General features: G+C 36.2%; 2 protein-coding genes across 10 annotated transcripts in view; one reads left to right on the top strand and one right to left on the bottom strand.

Annotated features, from left to right (window-relative positions):
• The window catches only part of LOC150086127 (small glutamine-rich tetratricopeptide repeat-containing protein beta-like), a 376,857-nt gene extending 375,134 nt beyond the window's left edge, over positions 1–1,723 (bottom strand). For all 4 annotated transcript variants that reach the window (XM_090374421.1, XM_090374422.1, XM_090374424.1 and 1 more), the window contains exon 1: positions 1,540–1,723. The gene's annotated coding sequence lies outside the window, so the exon portion shown is untranslated. The remainder of the gene's footprint in view (positions 1–1,539) is intronic.
• Positions 1,724–2,023: 300 nt separating this feature from the next.
• The window catches only part of Srp54 (splicing regulatory protein 54), a 274,433-nt gene continuing 261,098 nt past the window's right edge, over positions 2,024–15,358 (top strand). For 5 of the 6 annotated variants that reach the window (XR_016546991.1, XR_016546992.1, XM_090374416.1 and 2 more), the window contains exon 1: positions 2,024–2,169. The gene's annotated coding sequence lies outside the window, so the exon portion shown is untranslated. Of the gene's footprint in view, positions 2,170–12,384; positions 12,434–15,358 lie in introns of all 6 variants that reach the window. The other variant, XM_090374415.1, reaches the window with a different exon arrangement.

The following is a 15,358-nucleotide window of genomic DNA, read 5'->3' as shown; positions in this document are numbered from 1 at the left end:
TAGAAGTTGTGCAAGAATCACCTTCACCTCTACCTACGGCTACTGTTAAACTATTAGTCCTTGTATCCCCTCAAGCTATCAGTTTTCCGACCCACCTAACACTGCCTCGATAGCATCAGCAAATATTCTTGCACCCTTTCTATTTAAGTGTATCCCATCCCTGTAGAAGCAATCTCTCCTGTTAACAAGTACAGTCCAGGCTGAAAAAAATTCTAGCCCTTGAGCCTTGCACATTCTTTCCAGGGCCAAATTGATCAACAAGGCTCTCATCATATACTCCCTTCTATCGTGTCTGGGCAGAATTGCAGACACTTTCAAATTCAACCCTAATTCTTGGCTTTTGTTCAACAGTGACCTGTACTTGTTAAGTAATTCTGATATAACTAATGATATTAGGTCTCCTACTCCTAATATCATTAGTGCCAACGTGTACAACTATATCACCTTTTGTGCCCTTAAATGCCTTGAATGGGGTTTGGCACGCTTAATTCTGATGGGATCCTTCCACTTGTTCAGATTACAAACCTAAGGGGGCATAAATTCAAATTAAGAAAAGACAGATGTAGAATAGATGTGCAGAAATTTGCCTTTAGCCAGCGGGTGGTTAATTGCTGGAACAAACTTCCATCTGTTGTTGTGGAAGTTGATAGGTTGAATAAATTTAAGGAGGAACTGGACCAGCATTTGGAGGGAATGGTGTGATTTTTTTTTTTTTTTTCCTTGGCTGATGCTGCATAAGCTCATACACTTTCTTTCTTGCATCACATGCCACTACTACTACAAACTGCCATAACCTGTGTGAAATGAAACTCCATTTAATCGATCTCAGACTAAATCAGCCTGACATCTAAAAATGGTATATTATTACATGTGCATATAATGGCTAATTGGTTAGCAATAGCATTAATGCTACAGTAGTTTAATAAATTCTAGATAAGATTGTCTTAGAATTATATATAGATATACCCACACAAAATAACATTATTTATCTGTCGTATTAAAATTATCACGGATGATTCCTGTTTAAATGTACTAATACATAAGTTTCCATATGTAAAACTTGAATAAAAATATTTTCGGGTGCATGCTGTGTGAATAAGAGGACTTGGATAAATATTTTTTGGAACTCTCTAGTGTCACTCAAAAAAAAACAAAAAAAAAATTATATAAGAGCCAACAAAACACGACGATTTTTCATTCTTATTTAATGTTTCAGAAAATCATCTGAAATTTCATTAACACTAATCGACCACTATTCAACAAGCACAGCAGCAGCAAGCAAGTTTCTAGATGCAACTGTGCGTGCTATCTCTTTCATCTTTTCCACAGAAACCTTCATTTTTCGGCACTCTTGAGTGCTGTGCCGATGTTCTATAATTCATTCTGAATGTACCCAGCCCTCGGTGGGCCAGCGGACAAGATATAAAAATGGGCAAAAAATTAACAGTTCCTTTTTTGTGCGTGTGGATTTATATCAAATATCATTTTGAAATAGTGTAAGTACAATATGTACAACAAAACTTTTTTTTGACTACATACCAAAATCTGAAGCTTAATGCACTTAAATGAAAGAATTTATCACAAACAAGATGAGCATATGTTGCTTATGTGAACAGATAAACTTTTTTTCTTTTGGCAGTAAACTAAATAAACGCGACTTTTCAATCTAAACAGCAAAAAAGAATTATCCACAAATTTCTCCTAATAACACCTAAATTCTTCACAAATAAACAACGTATTCCAACGGCACTTGCCGAGAGCAGTATATTCTTTTATAAAATGATGGTATCGTAATTGTTTGCAAATTTTATGCTGAATATGCAAAAAATGTGTATATATCATAAAAATTGAAAAGTATATAAAATGTATATGCTATCACTTAGCTGATATAGAAATAATTGCAAGTAAGTTAATTATTTCTTGAAAATTCGAATACGATCTGACGGCTACTACATTATACAGTGAAATTGCCAGTATGTCGGGAACCATTTAGGATAAGTTTAAATCAATATTTTTTCGTGTTTTCAAGGTGTGAAAATGATGGATAGTTGATATACTTTCAATGAATAATATCAGTTATTGTTTTTATAAATATGTAGCAAAGAAAGGCAAATTATTTGAAACCCTTCCTCACTCTACGTGTTAATAGTTTTATAGGAGCAGCAGAAGGTAAGTCTGACTTTGTCTTTTCCAGAACGTAATGTCGATTTATGTATATGTAGATAAATTGACATAAATGTGAATAATTTTTTTAGGTAGGTTATTCAGAGTAAATTTTAATAGATTCACAGGAATCGGGTAAATGAATTAGCGGAATTGTATGTTCAGATGTGATGGAGATTTTAATTATTGATAATGGTATTAATAATTTCATAATTATTACCGATAACCCTCCAAGTGGAAGGAATATTGTGAATGGTCATGAGAAGTTTCACAAAATTATTGCTGGGCCATAGCATCCGCCATTTCTACTATTTGTGATAAATCAGAATCCAGTAGGGTGTTTATGCAATTCAGCTGTAAAACACAATGACGGAAGATTACTGTTAATATATATTTTTTTGTTTTGACCAATTCTGTAAGTGCTGTTTTCAGTTCGTTTCAGTTTTTAAATGTATTAAAATAGATATTTTACAAAATATAACAAAATTCTTTGAAGCCTTATAAACAGGAATAATAAAGAATATAAAATTCTTTATATGAAGAGTAATAAAAATTATGAATAATATGATTATTCATATTGTTTGAAAGTAATAGGGTTATGCTTACAAAGTGTACTTGTTTGAGAAATAGTTTTTAGAGTGTCTTGAAAGATTATGGCAATCCAAATTTGATATGCTTTGATGGATATATTTATCTGAAAATTTCTGTGAGAAATGAAGTAAGTTAAAAAAGTAAATAAATAAATAAAAAAAATTCGAAGTGATTATAATTAGGCCTGGATATAATCAAAATTTGAAAAATTTGTCATATATCTGAGATTTTCTACTTTGATTATACGGAGGTAGCTATTGTTGGTGATTTTGTTGTCAAGGAAACAGAAAAAGCACCATACAAAGAGATAAGTGGAATAGAACTAGGGTATATCGGCTACGATCAAAATGTATTATGATGACATAGAGTGGTTATGTTTTAAGGACTCAAATGGTGGTGGTGTTCGCATTAGCAGAGGCATATGATGCAAGAAAGCAAGCTTATGCAGCATCAGCCAAATAAAAAAAAAAAAAAAAAACCCTTATTTCACCCATCCCCTTGCTCCAAATGTTTGTCAAGTTCTGCCTTCAATGTATTTAAGCTATCAACTTCTACAATGACAGATGGAAGTTTGTTCCAGCAATCAACCACCCACTGGCTAAAGGCAAATTTCCGCACATCTGTCTTTCCTCAATTTGAATTTATGCCCTCTCAGGTGATTATTCTGAGCAAAAGGAGGAACCCCAATAGGCATTGAGGATACTCAAACCATTCAAGGCTTTATAAACCTCTATCAGATCACCTCAGGGGTGCTTAGTCTCCAGACAGTGTAATTGCAAAACTTAAGCTCTTTCTTCATAAGAGCAACCCTTTGTTCCATTCACTAATCTTGTTGCCCTTCTCTGTACTCGTTCCAGCAGCTCTATATCCTTCTTCAAATGAGGCCTCCAGACCTGTATACAGTACTCGAGGTGTGGCTTGACCATTGCCTTATACCAGGGAAAAATCACCCCCTTATCTCTGCTAGAAAAATTCCTGTATATCATTGACAAGACACCGTGAGCTACTCTTGCAGCCCGTCTGCACTGTTAGAGAACTTCATATCTGCCTGCTCAATTACTCCCAGGTCCTTTTCATTCTCTACCACTGTCAGTGTAGTAGTAGTAGTAGTGGCATGTGATGCAAGAAAGCAAGTGTATGAGCTTATGCAGCATCAGCCAAAAAAAAAAAAAAATCACACCATTCCTTCCAAATGCCTGTCCAGTTCCTCCTTAAATTTATTCAACCTATCAACTTCCACAACGACAGTTGGTAGTTTGTTCCAGCAATTAACCACCTGCTGGCTAAAGGCAAATTTCCGCACATCTATTCTACATCTGTCTTTTCTTAATTTGAATTTATGCCCGCTTAGGTTCGTAATCTGGACAAGTGGAAGGATCCCATCAGAATTCAGTGTGCTCAACCCATTCAAGGCCTTATACACCTCAATCAGATCACCGGGCAGGTGCCTAGTCTCCAGCCACTGCAATTTGCAGAATTGAGCCTCTTGGTAAGAGGATCCCTTCATTCCCCTCACCAATCTTGTTGCCCTTCTCTGTACACGCTCAAGTAAATCTACATCTTTCCTAAAATGAGGCCTCCAGACCTGTACGCAGTACTCAAGACGTGGCCTAACCATTCCCTTATACAGAGGGGTAATCACCTCCTTTTCCCTGCTAGCAAAATTCCTATATATCATTGATCTTTTCATTTTCATTTTCTACCATCTTAAGTGTGGTACCACACAGTTGGTACGTTTCTCTGGGGTTACTTCTACCCATATGCAGTACTTTGCATTTGTCAAGGTTAAACTTCAGTTGCCACTTCTTAGCCCATCTGCCCAAATTATCTAGATCCTGTTGCAGTAGCACACTGCCATTACTGTCATTAACAACCCTGCCAACCTTTGTATCATCTGCAAACTTCGACATTAAGCCTGATATACCTTCATCGATATCATTGATTTATATACAAAACAACAGTGGACCTAACACCGAACCCTTTGGGACTCCACTAATAACATTAGTCCAAGAAGAGCAGCACGTATTAACTCTGTGTAGTATCACAGAGTTGATACGTTGCTCTGGGGTTGCTGGGCGCCTCCGTAGCCAGGTGGGAGGGAGCAGCAGTGCATAGCACACTCTTCTTGATTAGACCGGGGTTCGAGCCCGTCACCACCAAATATGGAGGATGCGGAAAGGTCAGGGAATGACTACCGCCCGGAGCAATATGGCCTTAGTTGCTAATGCTCCTAAAAAAAAAAAAAAAACCAAACAACCTGGGGTTGCTGTTTCCCATATGTACAAATGTAGTACTTTATATTTGTTAATGTTAAACTTCATTTGCCACCTCTCAGCCCATCTGCTCAACCTTTCCAAATCCTGTTGCAGCAGCATAACATCAGTAGTGTCCTTAACAACCCTGCCAACATTTCTATCGTCTGCAAACTTGGACATTAAGCTTGATATGCCATAATCAATATCATTTATAAATACAGAAAACAATAATGGGCCCAACACTGAACCCTGAGGAACTTCACTAATAACATTAGTCCACGATGAGCAGTGTCCATTGATTACTACTTTGTCTTCTCCCCCCTCAACCATCCCTTTATCCATAGCAGCAATTTGCCTCCAGTGCCACACTGCTCCAATTTGTGCAGCAGTCTTCCATGTGCAACAGTATCAAAAGCCTTTCTAAAAATCCAAGTGTATAATATCAAAGTTATTCCCTGCATCCAGTTCTTTTGTGACTGCATCATAGTATCCAATCAAATTGGCAGGCAAGACTTCCCCTTAACGAAACGATGCTGTGTCCGAGCTATAACTTAAGTCTTGTCTAGATGATCCTGCAGTGCTTCTTTAATCAGTGCCTCCATTAATTTTCCTGGAACAGAAGTTAAACTCACAGGTCTATAATTATTTGTGTCAGCCTTTGATCCTACTTTGTGAATTGTGCTCACATTTGTACATCTCCAGTCCATGGGTACTTCCCCTGATTCCAAGGAAGCTCTCATAATTGTGGCTAACAGATTGCTTACTTCCTTTGCTGCCTCCTTTAATATAACTAGATAGATCCCATCCACCCTGTGTGCCTTTCTTGTGTTTATCTTCAACAATTTCTCCTCCACTTCACTCTCGGTTATTACAAGATTATCTAGCTTACTGCCAGAGTTGAATACATCTCTGGCATTCCCCTCGCTGAATAACTTCTCGTGTGAAAATCGATGCAAAATATTAATTTAGTTTGTTAGCTACCTGAGCAGGATCATCAACAGTTGAACCATCAATAGCAAGTGGACCAATCTGATTCATCCTTTCCTTCTAGAGTTTACATAAGTAAAGAACTCTTTGCTGATTTTTTTTGCATCCTTTGGCAAAGATTTCTTGTAATCTGCCTTTGCCTGGCTAACCTTCTTTATAACTTGGTTACAAACCAGTTTATATCTATCATAGGCTTCTGTGTCACATGTTAATTTATACATATCCCGTGTATTTTTCTTCTCTGCCATATGTCTCATTAGTTCATCTGACATCCATTTAGGCCTAAACCTTGAACAATATTTCTTAGTTAGTATGTAAAGCCTAGTAGCTTCCAAGATAAGTTCTTTTAATGCTTCCCATTTTGAATTTGCTGTTGGTAACATCATCAGTAGGTCCCACTGTATAGAATTTAAATACTGTCTCAGTCCATCGTAGTCGCCTTTATGAAAGCAATAACCCTTCCCTTTACCCCTGATGGTAGTTACCTCTTTGAGTAAATCCCACTTCAGCACACTGTGATCACTGCCACCTAGTGGTTCATTTATCTGCAGATTCTTAATGCATGAAGAATCATTACTGATAATCAGATCTAGAGTATTACTCCCTCTAGTTGCCTCCTGAACATGCTGATGTAGAAAATAATCATCCAATAAACCCGCGAAAGCTTTGCTAGTGTGTGAATGACCAATCCACAAATTCCAGTCAATATCTGGGAAATTAAAATCCCCCATTATAAGACTCTCTGATTTACTGGCCCACTCTATTTCTCTGTACAGTTTCTTATTATACTCATCAGACTTATTAGGCCTATAGCACACTTCTACTCCCAATTTTGATCTCCCAATGCTTATGTCACACCAAACTGACTCGACACTGCACTGTCCAGCGATGTCGACTGGTTTCACTTTCTTGGATTTTGTGTTTCTTAACTAATAGCATAACCACTCCTCCCTTCCTATCCTGTCTATCCTTTCTGTACACATTGTAGTCCCCAAATTCCAGTTCTTCATTCCTTATATCTGTGTGACACCACGTCTCTACCTTTGATGTTTTGAGCAATACCTCAAATTCATCAAATTTATTTACCAAACTCCTAGCATTGGTGTACATTAGGGCTTGCATAAAACCGAGAAATTTCAAAACCTAGTTTAACCGAAGTTTACTCTTAAAACCGGTTTTAAAACCGATTTTCTCAGACTTAGGGAAAATAATTAAAACCTTATAACACAGGTATTTATTTTATCTTTGGTAAATTGTACAAATCGTAATCAAATCTTTTAAACAAAATCTGTCGCCTCTTATTAGTAAAAAAAATAAAAAAATTAAAACACTACAAAAAAGTAACCAGCTTGAGATTATACAAAATTACAAATTTTATTGAAATCCTCTGAATAAAAACTATCTTCTCGTATAGTAAACAAAAAAATAAGCCCTATAATAATAATAATAATAATAAATAAATAAAAATAATGTGAAAAAAACAGCTTGGGGAAATTACTTTACTATTTATTGCTCAGCTTTTTTCTGAAAATGATCCTTTAAAAAACACAGTATATTAAACATTTTTCCTGATAGACTTGACCTTATTTTTGTGTTAGAGACCAGTGATAGAAAACACTCTCTCAGATTGGACACTTGTTGGTTTAATCTTCAACAGTGCTCTATAAACTTCCTCCAGCTTTTCACTTCTACTACTAGTTGCCTCCAAAATTTTAAATTCGTTGCTGATTTCCAATTCACTCGGATATTTTGAAGGCTCTTCAGTTAATCTCTTTATTACACTATCATACTCTCGCATGAGTGTAACTCCAACATCGGAACTAGACGAGTCTTTGTTTTCTTCTAAAAGAACAGTTCGTTTATTTTCAGTTTCTTCATTCAACACTAAGACTCCTTCGGAATGTTTTGCAAATAATCTCTAATAAATCTCTTCAGCATGCTTTTTCAAAACTTGCTTACTTGGAAAATCAAAAGTTCTTGAATCTGAATCGTCTTTCCTAAACTTTTTGGGGTTGTGTACATAGCTCAGCAAAGCCACAGTTTGGCAATTTCGTCTTGCATTGTAACGCTGCAAAAGGCTTTGGTGAAACTTTAAAGCAAATGGGTTTTCTGCTGTATCAAGCTTAGCAAGCAGAAATTCTATTGAAAACTTTACTTTAAGTAAGTCTGTATCTTCTGAGGTTATATAGCCTTCAGAATCATTTTAACTGGTCGCAAAGTTTCACGTAGCAATTCAAGTGTTTTCCAGTCATCGTCAGACACAGCTTCAGTTGACAGTACTGCACATAGAGCATTTGGAATGCAATTTTTAAATTTGAAAAATTCTCTCAATCATATAGAATGTGCTATCCCATCTAGTCTTGCAATCTAATATAAGTTTATATTCTTTCCCATTAAATTTTGCTTTAACAAAATTTTGTAATATGTCATTTTTTGGTAGACGATTTTCGAAAAAGCTTGCAAATTTTTCTGACTTTGTTAATAGTTTGTGCAATATTGGCCATTGGATTGAAGAAATAAATGAACTCATCGGTAAAGTCCGTTTGATAAAGCATGCCTTGCTGTCTTTCTTCATCATCACTACTTTCTTCATTATTTTCATTGTCTTTGGGAGACTCAGAGACTGTGGCACCATAATTGATTGTTTTTTCATAAAGTACATCTATAACTGACAGATGTATACAGTGGGCTATACATTGTTGACGATTAGGCATAATTTGCTTGCCAAACTTAATCATCATTGCTGCTCCATCGGTGGTGCAGGCAACAATATCCTCATCCAAGTTCAGACCAAATTCCTTCAAGTGTCCATTCACAATTTGCTCAGTTTCTCAATAAGCTCTAACAACCAATGATTGTCTTTTGAATGCACATTTATATTCATATACCTTTTATTTTGTATAGACGTATATTCGTCATTACATTCACTGAGGCTTGTGGTAATTTATCGTATTTATTTCTCTGAAGGTGAAGGCTTGATTGTATAAACTCACTCTTGGCAATTGAATTAAAAGAAAATCCATCTAAAGCAGCTAATTTTAAAATCTCTTCTTCCATAGATTTTTTAACGATAAAGTTTTCTAATGTCCTTACCATTTTTACGGGAGGTTCACTGTTATCTTGTTTAATGTCAATCTGATGCATTTTCTTTAAATACATCATCAAAGATGATGTAGATCCTCCAGACGACTTCATTATCTTCTGACATTTCAAACATTGTTCTTCATCTTTGCTTTTTTGAGCATAATAATTCCATACATTTGATTTCATCTTAGACATTAAGAGTAATAAATATTAATTAGTAGGAATTTATATCACCGACAATTTTAAATAAAAATATTGAAGATAACAATGGCACAATACTATGCGTCACTCCCGCAAGCACTGAATGAAGAGTCTAAACAAGGCAAGTTTCAAAATTTTCATGAAAGAAATTTTTTATTTATTTACTTACAATTTTTTTTTCCCAATTAAATCTATTGTATTTTCAAAATTACATAAAAGCTAAATTTGGTGAAGCTGCTTTTTGGAGAACATTTGATCGCAAATTTAATAGGAATAAAGAAGCAAAAAAACTTTCTACGATTGAAATTTGATGCAATATTCAGCGAATCCGTTTCTAGTGGGTAACCATCAATAAGGCGTGTTCCATAACTTGCCTGGCGAACAAGATAGATGGGACGGAAAAATGTCGCGCATTTTCTTTTACGCCATCGCTTTGACTCACTCAGTCGTAAATGAGTACACTTGCATCGTGCCATGATACAGGTGGGAAGATAAAAGGTACGACTCCTAGATTTGGGCCACTTGCCCATGAGATTCGTACCTAAACATAAAATAAAATGAAATAAAAAAACATGTTTAAAACATAAAGCAGTTGAATGATCCAGACATACGAACAAACAAAAGAAAATGTGCGTAACAAAAAACTGTATTCGAGGGCTAACTAAGAAAATATTTGAATCCAGTTTTAGAAGCTCGGTTTCGGTTTTAACAACTCAATATGAAAACCAATTTAACTGGTTTTATGAAACTGGTTTGCAAGCCCTAGTGTACATGCAAGTATACATGCACCCGTTCCTATTCTTAGCTTGACTTGGCGCATTATAGCCTTAGATGCTAATGTGCCATAAAACTCTAAAACAAACAAACAAGCAAACCTATTCTTAGCTACCCTAACACAACCCATGTGTTTACTTGTACCGCAATGACTCCCAGCAGTCTCTGAAATATCCCATCTTGTTTTTCAGGCTGCTGCTCATTCCAATAGAAGCAGTGCAAGAATCACTTTCACTTCTGCTAGTGGCTACTGTTAATCTTTAGTCCTTGTATCTCCCCCCAAGCTAGCAGTTTTCCAACCCACCTAACATTGCCTCGTTAGCATCAGTAAATATTCTTGCACCCTTTCTATTTAAGTGTATCCCATCCCTGTAGAAGCAGTCTCTCCTGTTAAAAAGTACAGACCAGGCTGAAAAAATTTTTACCCTTTGAGCCTTGCACAATCTTTCCAGGGCTGAATTGATCAACAAGGCTCTCATCATATGCTCCCTCCTATCGTGACTGGGCAGAATTGCAGACACTTTCAAATTCAACCCTAATTCTCGGCTTTTTTTCAACAGTGACCTGTACTTGTTAAATAATTCTGCCGGTCTCCTACTCTTAATATCATTAGTGCCAATGCATACAACTATATCACCTTTTGTGCCCTTAAAAGATGATATCCGCTCTACAACATCGTCAACCTTTGCCCTTGGCAGATATACCCTGGTCCTGTTCCACCTATCCTTTTTACAAAGCATGTTCCCTGTTTCCCTGACAATAGTCACCAACAACTACTGGTTCCTGTGGGACCAGTGCGTTCTGCCTTGGAGGTTGCCGCTGTTTTGCGTGATGACCAAGTGCAAGCTCTGGCGTTGATGTGGGCAGCTGAGAGCTTGATGGGCCCCTCAATTTAGATCCTTCGAGGGCATCCACCATGTCCTTCAAGCTCTCATATAGGCCCATAACAACACTGAGTTGTCACCTGATTTCCTTACATCGCGTGCACACAAAGACATCCCCCATGGCAATATCATGTCCCATACCCGATTGCTCCACAAACATCATGCAAGCAGTGTATAACTTCCAAATCTCGATGTCTCAATTCAGAATAAACTAAGGATCCTGACTAGGTCTATAAGCTACTTATAGAAAATAATTTTGTATAACAATTGGTCAATAAAGCGGCTAAATATGGCTAAAAAACTTCTCGTTCAGCGGAGCTGCAACTTGTAACACGTGGATTTGATACTCTTACCGATACTTTTATGCAATTACAAGGGTGAGTAACGAATAAATACACCAGATTAATCAGAAAATCGCAAAATAATGCTATACTACTAAATTTAAATCAAAAGCAATTTAAATAAAAAAAAGTACTTATTTATAGAGTAATTTTCAAGAATTTTTATTAAAAGTGCAATACAGTACTTAAGTAAAGTGTATTTACTGTTGCACTTTATACATAAGTATTTTCATCTTATTTTCAAAATTCTGTTAATCTCTCTGTTCATTTTCATCTTTTGTGGAAGTACTGTAGTTTTCGGAAATGAAGTTCTCCGAATAGTGTAAATAGGCGGCAAGGAAAGGCATGGTGTCCTTTTGATAATTTATAATACATTCTGTAGAAATAGGGATTTTATAAACCCACTATTTAAGGCAATTGTAAGACTGCACCAAAAGAAAGACATTGAGCTTCTTGAAAGGATCCAAAGATGGATAATATGCCCAGTGAGATCGGAAAAGGGGTGTCCATTTCAGGAAAGACTTTGATGAGCTGCAGTTTGGTTACAAGCGACCTTAGAGGAGCCCTAATTAAGGTGTACAGGGCTCCGAGAGAAGAAAGTAAAATGAATGAAGGTGAAATTTTCACTGTTATAAATTATTCCAGAACTAGAGGCAAAAATTCAAATTATGACGGAAGAAGTTTAAAGTGAACTGCAGGAAGTTTTCTTTTAGCCAGCGAGTTGTTGATTACTGAATAAGTTGAATGCATGGGTGGTTAAGGCTGACATCTTGGTGAGATTCAAAGGCCAATTTGGTAGGAACTTAGTGAGATAGGCAGTTTATTTTATTTCATATTATTTTATCATTCATTTGTTATTCTTACTTTTTTTTTTTTGACCGGTGTAGCAAAAGTCTTAGGCTTTTTTGCTATGGAGTTTAATGGTACATAAACAGCTATGGCTATAATGTAGGCTTTCTTGCATTGTATTGGCTATTACTACATGTATAAACTTTGATGACATTGTTAATGATTTTGCTAACAGAAAAAGCCGAAGAAAAATTTTATCATATAAATCTGTATTTAAACATTTAGTCGTCCATTGTTTTTTTGTTTTTTTTTTAGGTCCTAAGCGCAGCAGTTAACAGAAAAGACAGCCCTTGGCATTCTAGAAGTATACCAACTTATAACAGGAACCTAAATGATTTTGTGATAATTGAGAGGAAAGTGGAAGAGAAATTGGTAGATTCAGTTACGGGTACAGCCACCAAAAATGGTGACAAGAAGGTGGGGAAGCAGTGATTGACGGGGTGTGACCCCACCCACTCATTGCATCCCCCCCTCTTCTCCACAACCGCACATTGCAAGCGGATGTCACGTGACATAACAATACAGCAGAGCTGAAAATAAAGAAAAACAGAACCGGAAATGGTGTTTTATTTATTTTTTTAACAAGACAGTAACAAAAATGCATTTTATTCGGGGATTGCGATATGTAACAAGACATCACAAAAGCCGAGCTGAAATAAAGAAAAGGCAAAATGGCAATTTTTTAAAAAAGTAACAAAAATTCACACTACATGCAACCACTGATTCTTCTCGCTCGTACATTACTAGACTATTTTACGAGCGTTAACAACGAGAATTGCTGATGCGAGTGAACGGAAATGCTTTTTTTTTTTTTTTTTGGTGGGGGCTGTTGCCACCTAACCCTTCCCCCACAAAATCAGAGCTGAAATGAAGAAAAAGAAAAGGCAATATGGCAATTTTTTAAAAAAACAAGGAAAAAATGCACACAACGTGCAACCACTGATTCTTCTTGCCAGTGCATTACTAGACGGTAAGGGCTGCCGATGCCTATCCCCTGCTTTTCTGCCCAGACATTAAAAAACAAGTAATTACCACATGATTTGTAACAGAAAATTAACACCATGTACAAGGACTGATTACCGGATGATTTCACAAGCAGTAATACTGAAAATTGCGATGCTTGTCAACAGAAATGCTAGAAGGACAGAAACCACTCACCTCATCAATCGAATTATGTTTTCTAAACGACCCAACATTTTCGTATTAATATTTTGCAGGAACAAATCACTCTCAGTAGGACAGACACCTGCACTCAACCAAGGCAAACCAAAAGTAAGTCACAAGCAACTGAAATACGCAAATGGTGGGAATTTTTTTTTTTTTTTTTTCTGGTGGCTCCTGCCCCCACATCCCCAGTATTATTCAGCCTTTTCCAAAACCAAGCAACTTTTCTTTTTTCGTTTTTAATTATGCATCCAAAAAATTAAATAAACTGCTGATCAAATATTAACACCACCTAACATTTCAAACAGCGTAGTTCATAACCCACTATGTGGTTCCGGCTTGGCCTGGAGACCACATGACCCTTCCCTGGAATGCACAACGAGAAGAGGGGGGGAAACAGTGGGTGGAGTCTCGTCCTGTCATTCACTGTCATATTGCCAAAGTTGGTAAGCATTCGTGACGCTGTACCCTTAACTGAATCTGGACTGAGAAATTATTGATGTTAAATTAATATAGAATTTTATTGTAAGTAAAATGACATGAATACAAAGAATTTACATACCCTGAACAGTATGCAGGCCAAAGGGAGGAAAATAAAGTGGGAGGCAGCAGCCCCTGCTTTTGTGGGGCTGCTGCCCCCACACACATACCCTGCTAATATAAAGAGAACCTAATACTAACAACTCATACGGTTACTGCAAAAAACATCAAATTGACAAGAAACAACTTAAAAAAAAAATCACCTCATCAATCCTCGCATGCCAGCTGGCACACTTCATCAAACATCCACATTAAAAACACTTGTATTCCGAAGCTATGAAATTCACACTGATAGACCATTGCAAACCATGAACAATATACTGAATATATGTAGAGTGATGTAGAATAAGCACCTCCCCTTCCCCTCCTCAATGACACAAACAAAAAACCAAGTAGTTTCTGTATGCTTAACTGCATTTTAGCTGGAGCTGATGGAATTTATCCAATTATATTAAAAGAAACAACACAGAGGAAATCACAGCATGAGTTCATTGAGAGATCATCTCTGACCAATCTGATTATCTACAGTGATGCAGTGGCAAAAGAACTGGATGAAAAAATATAATTTTTATTTAGATTTCAGCAAAACTTTTGATATTGTTTCACATGAAAAACTGCTATTCAAATTGGAACATTTCGTTAGGGGCAAGTTACTGCTATGTGGCAGAAGGCTGAGAGTAGTTATTAATGTTCACTGCTCTTTGTGGACTAATATTATTAGTGGAGATCCTCACTGCTGATCACTCTTTATTTTTCTGAATATTTATTAATGATATTGATGAAGACATATCAAGTTTGTCTAAGTTTGCACATATATGAAAGTTGTTAGAGTGGCTAACCCTTTACCAGTCATGTTAAAAGTATAACATTAGCAGGCACGATGGTGGAATTTTTCACCATTGTTATGCTATGAAATAATTAATTCTTCACTTTTTGAAGCCATCTTTATTTTCAGTCTGTTATAAAAACAGATGTGAAAAATCTATTTTTGTTTATATACTGCCACTCCCCTGCTTACTTAATACTCGACTTATGGAAATTCAACTTTGCATAAGTTTTTGCTGGCCAGTGCAAACTTAAAAAAATCATGGAAATGTATTTTGCATCCTGTAGGAATAAATGGAGGTATCCTGAAAATATCGTAATGTGAACCCGATAACACTTTTTTTTTTTTTTTTTTGGTAATTCGTTCCAAGACCTTGGAAGTTGAAATTTTCGCTGTATAACTAAGCTATTTATTTCTCTACACTTTCATCGTTATCATATGTTCCATTATAAGAATCAGTTTTGAACTGCTTTGTGATATATTTCTAAAACACATTTCTGGAGATCACTACCATAAAACAATAAAAACAATTTGCACTTTCCGGTTTATTGGGCTTTTCTGTTAGCGCCATCTATTATAAATGAGTAGTAAACTTGATCTTATTGCATTTGCGATAATACTGATGACTAGAATTCTGTGGGTTTTTACATTACAGTATTAGCATTAGTAAAGGCACATGATACAAGAAAGCAAGCTTAT

This window comes from Mastigoproctus giganteus, chromosome 5 (assembly GCF_048544385.1).
Source record: "Mastigoproctus giganteus isolate SK-2022 chromosome 5, ASM4854438v1, whole genome shotgun sequence".
In the NCBI taxonomy this organism is placed as follows: domain Eukaryota; kingdom Metazoa; phylum Arthropoda; class Arachnida; order Uropygi; family Thelyphonidae; genus Mastigoproctus; species Mastigoproctus giganteus.
Note: the sequence above shows the minus strand (reverse complement) of the source record. Positions and strands in the feature narration are given on the sequence as shown.